Genomic DNA, 15406 nt, shown 5'->3' on the forward strand with positions numbered 1-15406 from the left:
CAGATAACACCTTATGAAAAGTAGGTGAAGATTATGGAATATTCTAAGATTTAAAACAAAAAGAAACTTTTAAAGATTCAAAAGGATGTGACAAATATTGTACATAGGCCAAAATAAAATGAAATAAAATATACAAATGATGGGAGCCCAAAATTCCAGATGCCCAAGTCCTGTCTCTGAAGATTCTCATTCAATGGGTTCAGGATTTCCTCCTTATTGAAAAACCTACAGGTGATTCTGGTACGATTCCCAGACACAATGTAAAGCTTCTCTTTTACAGGAAAGAATACCAGATTATTTTGTTATCTTATAGTTATACTAACAGGTTGTACTATTGACGGATAAGTCTGCTGTGAAAATGCACCCCCACTAGGGATAAAAAAGGAACTAGTAGTCTCTACTGCTACTTGGTGGCAGCACGCATGTATTGCAAGGGCAATTATTGTAGCAATCCAAATTAGTGGAACATTTTAGAATTGGAAGACGACATACAGATCATCTAGTCAAGCTTCCAACTATTATAGTTGTGAAAACTAAGGCCCATATAAATGAAATGATTTATCTCCAAAGAGCATTAGTGAAAGTATGAAATAAAAAATATCTCTGAACTTTTAATTTAGTGCTGTTTTTATTAATCTCAAGTATTAGCTTAAACTTCAGTGTGACAGATTTGGGATTGAATTCCTGCTCACGTTTACTGATTGCGTGTCTTTTAGTAAGTTACTAAAACACTTTTTTTTAAATAGACGTATTTAATTATTTATCTTTGGCTGCCTAGGCTCTTCGTTGCTGTGCACGGGCTTTCCCTAGTTGCGGTGGGCGGGGGCTACTCTTTGTTGCAGTACGCGGGCTTCTCATTGTGGTGGCTTCTCGTTGTTGCTGAGCACGGGGTCTAGGTGCGTGGGCTTCAGTAGTTGTGGTTCACGGGCTCTAGCACGCAGGCTCAGTAGTTGTGGCACATGGTCTTAGTTGCTCCGCGGCATGTGGGATCTTCCCGGACCAGGGCTCAAACGTGTGTCCCGTGCACTGGCAGGTGGATCCTTAACCAGTGCGCCAACAGGGAAGCCCTACTAATACACTTTTAACTTTGCTTTTCACGTATGTAAAATGGTGAGCCTTGACTGATATAGAATATGAGATAACCTAGCACTGTTCTTAACACATATATGTAGTTAAAACTTTTTGGCTCTCATCCCTCTTAAACAGCCTCTATCCTCTTAATAATGAATGTGTCTTTCAGCTAGCAGAGCACCCCAGAGCTGACCACATTCTGGCAAGAGATATAGGATTCTTTTTCTTACTGGGGGTTCTTTATACCTGATAGTTGAAGTGCACTTAAACATGAACAACTCTTGTTTATACTGTAGTAATGGATTTGATGGACGAATTTTAGAAAGTAATATGCAGGAATTGAGCTGCCTTACCCTCAAGAAATATAATTCGATAGTGGTGGCTAGAACGATAAACAGTGTTTGGACAGGGAGTCCATATTGGATGTGAACTTCCTGTACTCCCATTCGTCTATTAAGAATAAAGAGAATCCTTTCAAAATGTGTTTTAAAGGGCAGTTATTTCTTTCTGCCTCATTTAAGTTACCTGCAAGAAAAAGACAATCTCCTGCATCCTTGTTTAATAGGCTTTTAATATAAAGCAGATAATTTTTTGCAACATTTCCCAAACTTTTCATTATCGAATTGGCTGAGGCTTCTCAACGATTATCATTTCACAACAATATCTCCATCTTCAGCTTCTTTCAATGAATTGGCCTAATAGATGTGCCATTAAAACAGAGCTTCACTCTCAACGTATTTTTAATTTTGTATTCAAACAGTATGAAGGATTCAGCCATAACAGTGAGTGGATTTCTGATACATGCTACATGATGGATGCAACTAAGTGAAAGAAGGCTACATATTGTATGGTTCCATTTATATGAAATGTCCAGCAGTGGCAAATCCATACACACAGAAAAGATTCTACATTCGTGGTTGCCAGGGGTTTGGAAGAGAGGGAACTAGGGAATGACTCCTTAAAATGGGTGTAGGTTTCCTCTTGGTTGATGAAGATGTTTTGCAGCTCGGCAGCGGTGATAGTTGCACAACATTGTGACAGTAGTAAATTCCACTGAATGGTACAGTGAATTGTAAAATGATCCAAATGGTGAATTTTGTGTTATGTTCATTTTACTACAATAAAAAGGAGAAAGAATTCGGGAAAGACTAAGAGTTTGGGAAACTAAGGTGAACTGGTCAAGAAAAAGACAGCTCTATTGTTCAGTTTTCTCTCAGCTCTCCCAGTGCATTAATCCTCAGCAAAAAGTAGGCTGAACTTGTAGATGATAGTCATTCAACACAGTCCAGGGAAAAGTAAATAAAGTAAAACCCAACTCTTCTTCTTTAGCACATGTATGAAAGGTTAACTTGCTGCTCAGCCACGTGGACATTCATGAAGACGTTTCACTTTAGGTGTCCTCTACTTCAGTACTTTACTCACAGCTCATTCACACATGTAGGCAACAGCATTCCTTAATTCGATGGAATCTGCAGCACTGGTTGTGATCAGTCTCATGAAAAGAAAAGGAAAGGTGGCGCGGAAGCCAAGGGAAGAGATTTTCAAGACAGAGACGTTGTTTAAGATCTAACTCGGCTTGGTGGTCACAAAGATAAGGATTGAGAAGTAGTCCCCTGGACTTGTCAACGGAGAAATCATTGGGGGCTTCAAGGAGATCAGTTTCACGAGAGTAGTGGGGCAGAAACCAGATTGCAGTGTAGATGGGAGGGGAGAAATGGGGGGCAAGTCAAGAAATTGATGGCAAAGGGAAAGAAGGGAGGGGTGGATAGGAGGACAGGAGAATGGAATGGAGGAGAGCATTTCCTTGTGGCTCTTTAATATGGCTGGGAGGGGCCAAAAGAGAAGGAGAGCGTGAAGATGTAGGAAGAGGGGGTGGCATCCCGAGCCCAAGGAGGACTGGCCCCTGTCTTCAGCTCCCACCAGCTGGATGGTCCCTCCCTCTAGCTTTCCACGTAGGCTGTGGAAGTTGCCCCTTGCCTCCTTGGATCAGCTGCCCTTGATTCGTTCGTCCTTTTCTTATTTCTCAGCACATCTGGGTCATACGTTATGTGAAGACAAACAAATCACCACTGATGCTTAATTTTCTTGAAAAATCCCCCAGGCAGGTACCATTTTGGAGAACTACCTATTGTGCCTCAGCAAGCCAAAGTAGCCCATTTTTCCTCTCTCATTGGGAGAGATTGCTGTTTCTTGGAGAACCTGATGAAGAGGGTGACTCGCGCTTAGGAATAACGTTGCTTGAAAAGTGCAAAAGGTGAGGTAGTTTGGCTCTGAGGGGCCTCTGAGGCCTGAGACTTCCTGAGAGATGGCAGACTCACAGCTCCCATTTCCCTCTGACCCTGGGCTATGAGCTCATCAAATGAGATGGTAAATAAAGTCACTGACATGGTTTAAAGGATAATTTTGTTCTCTCTTGTTCACTCAGAGCAAATTGAATGGAATTTGCATACAACATATGGATGAACCATCCATACGATGGGGCTTGACCATATCCTCATGGTTCCCCTTCCCTTTTCTACATCTGGCCCCTTTAGCTCTGCAGACTTAACCCCACACCATCAGTCCACCCAGTCGGTCCACTGGACGTCTCTTCCTCTTTCGCATCTGGTCGTTGTCGTCACCTTGTTCTCCACTACCGCCTCCTGCAGTAGCTGTTAGGTCCAGAGAGGTTGGTTCACTGTGAGCAAGTAACTGTCAACTCCATGGACAGGTGGAAGTGACTTGGCAGCCGGGATGCGCCCACCCTGAGTTCATTATATCCATGAGGGTCAAGGAGAATGGGGATGCAGCTGGTCTGCAGAGCCCTGGCAGTTCTGAGACACATGTTCCTGGATCCACACGTTGCTCCATACCCAGCCTTGCCTTTCTTTTTTCTCTCTCTTGACTCCATCCAGGTTTCTGCTCTCCTTGTCCCTTTGGGGAGGGAGGCCAGTACCAGTCCAGGTGTAGTCCCCCAAAGCTTCCTACTTCCAAGCGTTACGTAGTCTTGTATATCCACTTGCTTGGGTTGCCCTGGCATTCGTGCCAACAAGTTGAGTGGTTTAAGCCCTAGGCTCTCTTTTCTGGCAAGAATGTGCCTAAAAATCTCCACCTCTGGTTTGGTGGCCCCTAAAAATTCCCAGTCAGTTTTGGTGAGGGGACACTTGGTGACAGTGTTGTCTTTCGAAATGAGTAGTTCCGTTACCGACGATACTTTGCTCCCCATACATTATTTATAAGGTTTCCCTGTTTGTATGTGCAAACTATTTGTGTGTATATTTTGAGAAATACATTGTACAGGCCTCTTTTTTATTTCTTCCACACACCCTAGAGATGTCATAGAGGCGGTAAATGTGTCCAACTTTTTGAGAAATTGGAACAATCAAGACTTACCTGTATGGAATGCTGTTAACGATGTCAATTCCCACGACAGTACCTTTCATCTGACACACTTAGGGACTGTTAACAGATTAAAAGTAGTAAAAGACGCAGATAGAGAGAATTTTCATTATCTTGTGCACTGAAATCTTGGATTTTCGTTGGTTTGAATGGGCCTGAAAATGTATTTTTTTAGTAGGGACATAGAAGCCTCTAGCGGTATTCTTAATAAAGCAAGGTGAGTTATAAGCAATCATCTGATGGAGGGTAAATGTACCACAGTCCAGTTTAAGAAAAATACAATATAAAAGTCTTACCATGGAAGAAAATCTTTAAATGATCTTTTGTAAAAAAAAAAAAAAGCTTCAAGAAACATAAAGACATGACACCATATTCAGTTTAAAGTCAGTGACTTGTAAGCAAGGCAAAGCAAAGACAGTCTGATTAAGGCCGTTGCATTGTTGTGGCATTTTTTAGGTCTCACCCATTTCTGTGGCCTTTTTAGAACCTAAGCTTCTAGGGCACAGGGAACTTCATCTTGACGTAGGGCTGAGCAAATGCACGGAGCATTTCTCAATAAGTAGGCATTAAATTCTTAGTCCAGAAAGGGCCTTGAGATACCCTCTCTTTACTCCTTGGTAGAACTGTTTTAACCATCCCCCGAAAACAGATTTTTTTCTTTAAATCTCAAAATTCAGAGAGTCCACAATCAGAACTTCCTTCTCATATTGCCATGTGGTCTGCTGTGGGCGTCTGTCGAATGGTGTGAACTCTGCGTGGGGAGTCTGGCCTACCCTCGAGGCCCATGGTTTGGGCTGCGGTGGTGCCATGCTGTGCTCAGGGGCCTTCTTTTTTGGAAGTCTGGGCTCCAGTGAGCCTTGGTCATGCTCTTTTATGGAACCTTGGGTGCTAGACCACTCTGACCCTCAGTCTCATTTGCAGGTTCTGGGGAGGATTAAATGAGCTCATGTAATATCCAGGTGACTGAGGCAGAGTCGGCTCGGGATGAATCTTTGCTTCGTTTTCATTAGCTGCGGAGAAGACGATGACAGCTTGGTGCCTCTCCAACTTTAATATGGGTATGCCTCTCTTGGGGATCTTGTTAAATGCAGGCTGGTATTCAGTAGTTCTGGGTGGGGCCTGGATTCTGTGCTTCTAACGAGCTCCTAGGTGACGGTGACGCTGAGGGCAAGGGTTTGGCACCTGCGTTTCTCCCTTTCCGGAAGAGCAGGATGTCTGCCGCACCCCCACCCGAGAGGAGCAAACATCCGCAACGTGACTACTAGGAACCAGCTTCCCTCACAGGCAAGGGACCTGTACCACTGCTCCCAACCATCCTGTCTGAGGCGCAGCAAGCCAAAACACTGAAATGCTGAGGTTTGCAGCAAAGAGGAGGTTTATTCACAGGGCAGCCAAGCGAGGACGTGACGTGACAATAGGTCTCAAATCTGCCTCCCCAAAGGCAAGGGGTTTTGGGTATCTGTGGGATAAAGAATAAAGAAGCAGGGCAGTATGAGGCATGGGGAGCGTGAGGAAAGGTGATTGGAAAAAGGTGTGCTCATCATTGTTCTGAGCTGCCGTAACTAGGCTACAGGCCTCGGCACATTCTCAGGCTGGAGTTGGGGAAAACAGGAGCAGAATGGAAGATGACAGCGTGTGAAGGAGGTGTGGTGTCCATAGGTTCGGGGTCTGACGTGCTTCCTGCTGAAGCACCGATGCCCATCAAAGCCGTAAATGGGGTGCTGGGGAAAACAGGAGCAGAATGGAAGATGACAGCGTGTGAGGGAGGTGTGGTGTCCATAGGTTCGGGGTCTGACGTGCTTCTTGCTGAAGCACCGACGCCCGCCAAATCCGTAAATGGGGCACTGGGGAAAACAGGAGCAGAATGGAAGATGACAGCATATGAAGGAGGTGTGGTGTCCATAGGTTCGGGGTCTGACGTGCTTCCTGCTGAAGCACCGACACCCGCCAAAGCCATAAATGGTGTGCTGGGGAAAACAGGAGCAGAATGGAAGATGACAGCATGTGAAGGAGGTGTGGTGTCCATAGGTTCGGGGTCTGACGTGCTTCCTGCTGAAGCACCGACGCCCGCCAAAGCCGTTAATGGGGTGCTGGGGAAAACAGGAGCAGAATGGAAGATGACAGCGTGTGAAGGAGGTGTGGTGTCCATAGGTTCGGGGTCTGACGTGCTTCCTGCTGAAGCACCGACGCCCGCCAAAGCCGTAAATGGGGTGCTGGGGAAAACAGGAGCTGAATGGAAGATGACAGCGTATGAAGGAGGTGTGGTGTCCATAGGTTCGGGGTCTGACGTGCTTCCTGCTGAAGCACCGATGCCCGCCAAAGCCGTAAATGGGGTGCTGGGGAAAACAGGAGCAGAATGGAAGAGGACAGCGTGTGAAGGAGGTGTGGTGTCCATAGCTTCCATATTAGAGGTACTGCCTGCCTGATCTGAGAGCAGAGAGTGAAAGTGGGAGAGCCTCTTCCTAGATTCTAACTCCTCTGAATTTATAGCACTGGCTCTGCCTGGCTTTATGACATATCCATTGTACGTGTCACAGAGAAAGAGCGGGCGGGGCAGGGGGTGAGGCAGGGGTCACATGCAAGCCCAGCTGGTGGCTTAACCCCGGCCCAAAGGCAAAGGGCAGGGCCCCTTCTGGACTTTCTAGTGGCTGGGACGTCTGGCTGTGGGTGGCAGGTGTTTGGCACCAGCTGGGCCACCATGCGCAGACTGTTGGGGACTGTGGAAGCCTCCTCCAGAGCTCACCCTTCCTGGGGACTGGCTCTGCAGGCCCCTCAGCCCTGCGTATGTATTGGCCAGGCCTTCCCCACCACGGGGCCCAGAGGCCAGAGCCTGCTCAGACCTGAGGGCAGGAGGCAGCCAGAGCTTACCAGGGTGTGGGCCACCTCGTCCGGAGACCTCCCCAGCTCCTCTGCGAGACCTGGAGACAGGATCGCCTTCTCCAGGGCTGCTCAGCTGCCAGCATCACCATGAGCCAGGTGGCCAAGGTTTCTGAGCAGGAGATGCAGAGCCCTGATCCGACTGGATGCTGCAGCCCACGATGTCCCTTCCTGGCAGATAGGTTCTTTCTTCACTTCTTGTTTGAAATTTGGTAAAAGAACATTTAACCCTTGGCCTGTCCTTCAGGGTATATAGATGGTAGTGGCTTAGCCGGGATTCGATCCAAGCCTGTGTGATTCCAGAGCTTGTGCTCTGGACTGTGGTGCCTCCTTATCGTATATGCTTCATGTGTTACTTGTTTTTTTTTTTCTTGTAGTCCTTATGGTACTTAGCCCTAAGTGCCATACCTGTAACGAACAGCTACACTGCCCTGTAGGAGGTCTTCTTTTGTTCAACGCCTGAATTGGTCATCCACCACACTGTGTTCTAATCTCAGAAGATACAGGTCAGGGACCACCAGTTGTCAGCATGGCACCATTCCATATTTCGAATTGAGGCTTGAAGCCCGTATTTTCCCTTTGTCTAGTTTGAAGGATCCAGATATGTAAAGATGATATTCTAGATAAATCATGGGCTATCCTGAAACAAATTCACCAGTGAATTGTTCCGTATGGATTAGAAGCCAGCTTCTCTGGCCTTCCTGGAGTATATCCAGTAAGGCGTCTCATTCATGTCTAGAAAGCAACTATATCATTTATTGCAACTTCAGCGTGGAGCGATGTATTGGTATAAAGTACGATCAACACAATTTGGTCATTGTGAGTATGACAGCTGGTTCCACTCTTTACTACACATATGTAACTCTAGGGATTCTTATGCCCAAGGGAGGAGACGTACTCTTGGCTGTCTAGGACAAGGGAAGCATGTGTTGTTATTCAGGAGCTGGAAGCTTCAGCATGACAGGTAGGAATTGAACAATCGTGGTCTATACATCACTTGACCTTGCTTAAAACTTGTTTCTTTGGCTTGCTTCATTGGAGTGTTTTCTCCCTCCTGGGCTGACATTGTCTGTTATGTATCACGCATGAGACATATAGAAGTTTCAGAACCCAAAATCATATAGATCAGTAAAAATGTATATATATATACATATATATAAATCTATTGAAACTCACACTGGGCTTAATTCATATATTCCAAAATCAGTTTGACCCTCTGCTCATGAGATTCTTTTTATGGTATGTCCCAGCAAATCTGGGCTTCCATCCCCAATAAATTTTGGGGTTGAAGGACACAAAAGCCTTTGCTCAGACCTAAATTCTGTCTGAAAAAAAGGGAAATATTATAAGCCCTTTGTAACCTCTCCAAGAGCAGAAATGATTTACAGCTGTGGCATTGAACCATAATTCCTCGATCTCATTTGAGAAGAGTTCAGTTAGAAACAGTGTCTTGATTTTTGTTTCTTTTGTTTCTTCCCTGTTTTCTTGTCTTGCTTACCAACAATCCATTGTAATTCATCAGTTAGTATGGCAGCAGGCTGAGTGTTCCCTGGAGCTCATTAAATGAAGTGTTTTCCCTAAAATGACGTTTGTCTCCTTGTTTTCAGCCCCTCTTCTTTCCTCTGCCCTTGACTATAACCAGAGCTCAGCAAAAGCTGAGTGACTTTGTGCAGACCTTACTTAGGCTCAGCCTTTTTTTCTTCATTATTTTATTCATGGCTCCTCCGTTTCATTGTTTGCCTTCTCGAAATGTGTTGAAATCTTTCTGTGGTTGATGACTTCCAAAATATCTTGGCTTTTATTGGTTGATTAATTTTGGTATTTCTACAGTTTTATTTAGATATGGTTTCAGGAGGAACAGAAAGTAAATATATTTCCTAGTCTGCCATCTTGAGCTGAAAATCCCTGTGGATTTTAGCATCCAATGTTCCCATGGGAAAACACCCAACCATGGCCTTAATAGATGTAACACACAAGATTTCAGCTTTTCTTGAGCAATCACTAAGGATTTCATATGTGGTCATTTCTAATGGGGAAATTATAACTATCTCATGACGTTGATTTGAGGATTAAATTAGATAATGAACATGAAAATGCTTTGTAAGATTTAAAAATCTGTAAAACTGTTTTTTGTTATTATTTGATTTGTTGCTATTTCAGCTTCACTTGACAGTTGTTTATGACCTTGCCTATGTGAGAAAATGCCCTCTGGGTTATTTTTTTGAAAGCCAGAATGTATTTTTCAACAGCTCAATGGAACTGGCATCATTTGTGAAGGTTAAGGGTGAAGGGGTAAATGTTTCTTGACACCTATCACTTTACAGTGTTTTCAGGAACTAACTGACTCATGTATTCCTCTTCCAAATTTGGTTGAGGACCTCCTACCAGCCACATGCTTTACGTCAGGTGATGGAAAGCATTTTCTGGATTTTAAAGATCTTAGGCTTTGTGGGCCATATAGAGTTTCTGTAGCTTCTCCTCCTCTTTCCTCTTCAACAAGCTTTCTAAACGTGAGAACCATTATTAGCTCACAGTCCCACAGATCCAGGCTGAGAGCCTGATTTGATTCGTGGCCATTATTTGCCAATTCCTGCTCTGCGTCTTCACTGAGGAGGGGGACCATGTTTGAGTAATCAGTTCTTTGAATCAACTGTTGGTCTTCTGGGCCTTGTCCTTGCTCTCCTACAGTCTCTAATCAGCGTGGCATCCAGAGAGATCTTGTTAAAACATAAGTCAGATCATGTCACTCAAATTTCTTCAATGGCTTCTTCACAGAAAATGCAAAGTCCTCAGAGTGCCTCCACAGACCTAGAAATCTGGGTGTCTGTTTCCTCTCTGACTGTTTCCTTCTCCTCTCCAATTTGCTCGCTCTGTTTTCCACACGCTGACATCCTTTCTGCTCCTTGGATACTCCAAGCCTACTCTTGCCTCATTGACTTTCTGCCGCAGGCCAGCCGCAGAAAGAGGATTTCACCGCCCAGGGTCAGAAGGGAAGGGGTAAGGAACTGAAGTAGCACCGACGAATGGGGTCAGAAGCCCATGGGTCAGAAGGCTGCAATGAGAAGCCTAGTCACCGCAACAAAGAATAGACCCCCGCTCGCCGAAACTAGAGAAAGCTCGCATGCAGCAATGAAGACCCAATGCAGCCAAAAATAAATAAATAAAAAATAAAGTATAGAATCTTAAAAAAAAATCTATAAATAATATTACAAGAATAGAATCACAGGCCAGTTTCTCCTTTGAACATGCATGCAAAATGTGTAAAGAGAAGCACAAACTATATCCATGGTATGTAAAACAATCATATATCAGAATCAAAGTAGCTTTATTCTTCTGGCAATGCAAGGTTGCTTTAATGTCCAAACGTGAAACTGATCCCAGGAATGAATTAGAGTGGGAGAAAAGTCATTTAAAACAGAAATCTTGGGACTTCCCTGGTGGTCCAGTGTTTAGAACATGGCGCGTTCACTGCTGGGGCCCTGGGGTCCAATCCCAGGTCAGGGAACTAAGATCCTGCAAGACATGAGGCAGGGCCCCGAAAAAAAAAAAGGAAAGAAAGAAGTCTTAACCAGGAGAAGCACAAGATCGAATAAACATAACAGATAACACCTTATGAAAAGTAGGTGAAGATTATGGAATATTCTAAAATTTAAAACAAAAAGAAACTTTTAAAGATTCAAAAGGATGTGACAAATATTGTACATAGGCCAAAATAAAATGAAATAAAATATACAAATGATGGGAGCCCAAAATTCCAGATGCCCAAGTCCTGTCTCTGAAGATTCTCATTCAATGGGTTCAGGATTTCCTCCTTATTGAAAAACCTACAGGTGATTCTGGTACGATTCCCAGACACAATGTAAAGCTTCTCTTTTACAGGAAAGAATACCAGATTATTTTGTTATCTTATAGTTATACTAACAGGTTGTACTATTGACGGATAAGTCTGCTGTGAAAATGCACCCCCACTAGGGATAAAAAAGGAACTAGTAGTCTCTACTGCTACTTGGTGGCAGCACGCATGTATTGCAAGGGCAATTATTGTAGCAATCCAAATTAGTGGAACATTTTAGAATTGGAAGACGACATACAGATCATCTAGTCAAGCTTCCAACTATTATAGTTGTGAAAACTAAGGCCCATATAAATGAAATGATTTATCTCCAAAGAGCATTAGTGAAAGTATGAAATAAAAAATATCTCTGAACTTTTAATTTAGTGCTGTTTTTATTAATCTCAAGTATTAGCTTAAACTTCAGTGTGACAGATTTGGGATTGAATTCCTGCTCACGTTTACTGATTGCGTGTCTTTTAGTAAGTTACTAAAACACTTTTTTTTTAAATAGACGTATTTAATTATTTATCTTTGGCTGCCTAGGCTCTTCGTTGCTGTGCATGGGCTTTCCCTAGTTGCGGTGGGCGGGGGCTACTCTTTGTTGCAGTACGCAGGCTTCTCATTGTGGTGGCTTCTCGTTGTTGCTGAGCACGGGGTCTAGGTGCGTGGGCTTCAGTAATTGTGGTTCACGGGCTCTAGCACGCAGGCTCAGTAGTTGTGGCACATGGTCTTAGTTGCTCCGCGGCATGTGGGATCTTCCCGGACCAGGGCTCAAACGTGTGTCCCGTGCACTGGCAGGTGGATCCTTAACCAGTGCGCCAACAGGGAAGCCCTACTAATACACTTTTAACTTTGCTTTTCACGTATGTAAAATGGTGAGCCTTGACTGATATAGAATATGAGATAACCTAGCACTGTTCTTAACACATATATGTAGTTAAAACTTTTTGGCTCTCATCCCTCTTAAACAGCCTCTATCCTCTTAATAATGAATGTGTCTTTCAGCTAGCAGAGCACCCCAGAGCTGACCACATTCTGGCAAGAGATATAGGATTCTTTTTCTTACTGGGGGTTCTTTATACCTGATAGTTGAAGTGCACTTAAACATGAACAACTCTTGTTTATACTGTAGTAATGGATTTGATGGACGAATTTTAGAAAGTAATATGCAGGAATTGAGCTGCCTTACCCTCAAGAAATATAATTCGATAGTGGTGGCTAGAACGATAAACAGTGTTTGGACAGGGAGTCCATATTGGATGTGAACTTCCTGTACTCCCATTCGTCTATTAAGAATAAAGAGAATCCTTTCAAAATGTGTTTTAAAGGGCAGTTATTTCTTTCTGCCTCATTTAAGTTACCTGCAAGAAAAAGACAATCTCCTGCATCCTTGTTTAATAGGCTTTTAATATAAAGCAGATAATTTTTTGCAACATTTCCCAAACTTTTCATTATCGAATTGGCTGAGGCTTCTCAATGATTATCATTTCACAACAATATCTCCATCTTCAGCTTCTTTCAATGAATTGGCCTAATAGATGTACCATTAAAACAGAGCTTCACTCTCAACGTATTTTTAATTTTGTATTCAAACGGTATGAAGGATTCAGCCATAACAATGAGTGGATTTCTGATACATGCTACATGATGGATGCAACTAAGTGAAAGAAGGCTACATATTGTATGGTTCCATTTATATGAAATGTCCAGCAGTGGCAAATCCATACACACAGAAAAGATTCTACATTCGTGGTTGCCAGGGGTTTGGAAGAGAGGGAACTAGGGAATGACTCCTTAAAATGGGTGTAGGTTTCCTCTTGGTTGATGAAGATGTTTTGCAGCTCGACAGTGGTGATAGTTGCACAACATTGTGACAGTAGTAAATTCCACTGAATGGTACAGTGAATTGTAAAATGATCCAAATGGTGAATTTTGTGTTATGTTCATTTTACTACAATAAAAAGGAGAAAGAATTCGGGAAAGACTTAGAGTTTGGGAAACTAAGGTGAACTGGTCAAGAAAAAGACAGCTCTATTGTTCAGTTTTCTCTCAGCTCTCCCAGTGCATTAATCCTCAGCAAAAAGTAGGCTGAACTTGTAGATGATAGTCATTCAACACAGTCCAGGGAAAAGTAAATAAAGTAAAACCCAACTCTTCTTCTTTAGCACATGTATGAAAGGTTCACTTGCTGCTCAGCCACGTGGACCTTCATGAAGACGTTTCACTTTAGGTGTCCTCTACTTCAGTACTTTACTCACAGCTCATTCACACATGTAGGCAACAGCATTCCTTAATTCGATGGAATCTGCAGCACTGGTTGTGATCAGTCTCATGAAAAGAAAAGGAAAGGTGGCGCGGAAGCCAAGGGAAGAGATTTTCAAGACAGAGACGTTGTTTAAGATCTAACTCGGCTTGGCGGTCACAAAGATAAGGATTGAGAAGTAGTCCCCTGGACTTGTCAACGGAGAAATCATTGGGGGCTTCAAGGAGATCAGTTTCACGAGAGTAGTGGGGCAGAAACCAGATCGCAGTGTAGATGGGAGGGGAGAAATGGGGGCAAGTCAAGAAATTGATGGCAAAGGGAAAGAAGGGAGGGGTGGATAGGAGGACAGGAGAATGGAATGGAGGAGAGCATTTCCTTGTGGCTCTTTAATATGGCTGGGAGGGGCCAAAAGAGAAGGAGAGCGTGAAGATGTAGGAAGAGGGGATGGCATCCCGAGCCCAAGGAGGACTGGCCCCTGTCTTCAGCTCCCACCAGCTGGATGGTCCCTCCCTCTAGCTTTCCACGTAGGCTGTGGAAGTTGCCCCTTGCCTCCTTGGATCAGCTGCCCTTGATTCGTTCGTCCTTTTCTTATTTCTCAGCACATCTGGGTCATACGTTATGTGAAGACAAACAAATCACCACTGATGCTTAATTTTCTTGAAAAATCCCCCAGGCAGGTACCATTTTGGAGAACTACCTATTGTGCCTCAGCAAGCCAAAGTAGCTCATTTTTCCTCTCTCATTGGGAGAGATTGCTGTTTCTTGGAGAACCTGATGAAGAGGGTGACTCGCGCTTAGGAATAACGTTGCTTGAAAAGTGCAAAAGGTGAGGTAGTTTGGCTCTGAGGGGCCTCTGAGGCCTGAGACTTCCTGAGAGATGGCAGACTCACAGCTCCCATTTCCCTCTGACCCTGGGCTATGAGCTCATCAAATGAGATGGTAAATAAAGTCACTGACATGGTTTAAAGGATAATTTTATTCTCTCTTGTTCACTCAGAGCAAATTGAATGGAATTTGCATACAACATATGGATGAACCATCCATACGATGGGGCTTGACCATATCCTCATGGTTCCCCTTCCCTTTTCTACATCTGGCCCCTTTAGCTCTGCAGACTTAACCCCACACCATCAGTCCACCCAGTCGGTCCACTGGACGTCTCTTCCTCTTTCGCATCTGGTCGTTGTCGTCACCTTGTTCTCCACTACCGCCTCCTGCAGTAGTTGTTAGGTCCAGAGAGGTTGGTTCACTGTGAGCAAGTAACTGTCAACTCCATGGACAGGTGGAAGTGACTTGGCAGCCGGGATGCGCCCACCCTGAGTTCATTATACCCATGAGGGTCAAGGAGAATGGGGATGCAGCTGGTCTGCAGAGCCCCGGCAGTTCTGAGACACATGTTCCTGGATCCACACGTTGCTCCATACCCAGCCTTGCCTTTCTTTTTTCTCTCTCTTGACTCCATCCAGGTTTCTGCTCTCCTTGTCCCTTTGGGGAGGGAGGCCAGTACCTGTCCAGGTGTAGTCCCCCAAAGCTTCCTACTTCCAAGCGTTACATAGGCTTGTATATCCACTTGCTTGGGTTGCCCTGGCATTCGTGCCAACAAGTTGAGTGGTTTAAGCCCTAGGCTCTCTTTTCTGGCAAGAATGTGCCTAAAAATCTCCACCTCTGGTTTGGTGGCCCCTAAAAATTCCCAGTCAGTTTTGGTGAGGGGACACTTGGTGACAGTGTTGTCTTTCGAAATGAGTAGTTCCCTTACCGACGATACTTTGCTCCCCATACATTATTTATAAGGTTTCCCTGTTTGTATGTGCAAACTATTTGTGTGTATATTTTGAGAAATACATTGTACAGGCCTCTTTTTTATTTCTTCCACACACCCTAGAGATGTCATAGAGGCGGTAAATGTGTCCAACTTTTTGAGAAATTGGAACAATCAAGACTTACCTGTATGGAATGCTGTTAACGATGTCAATTCCCGCGAC

The sequence above is a fragment of the Orcinus orca genome, chromosome 12, assembly GCF_937001465.1.
Source record: "Orcinus orca chromosome 12, mOrcOrc1.1, whole genome shotgun sequence".
NCBI lineage: Eukaryota > Metazoa > Chordata > Mammalia > Artiodactyla > Delphinidae > Orcinus > Orcinus orca.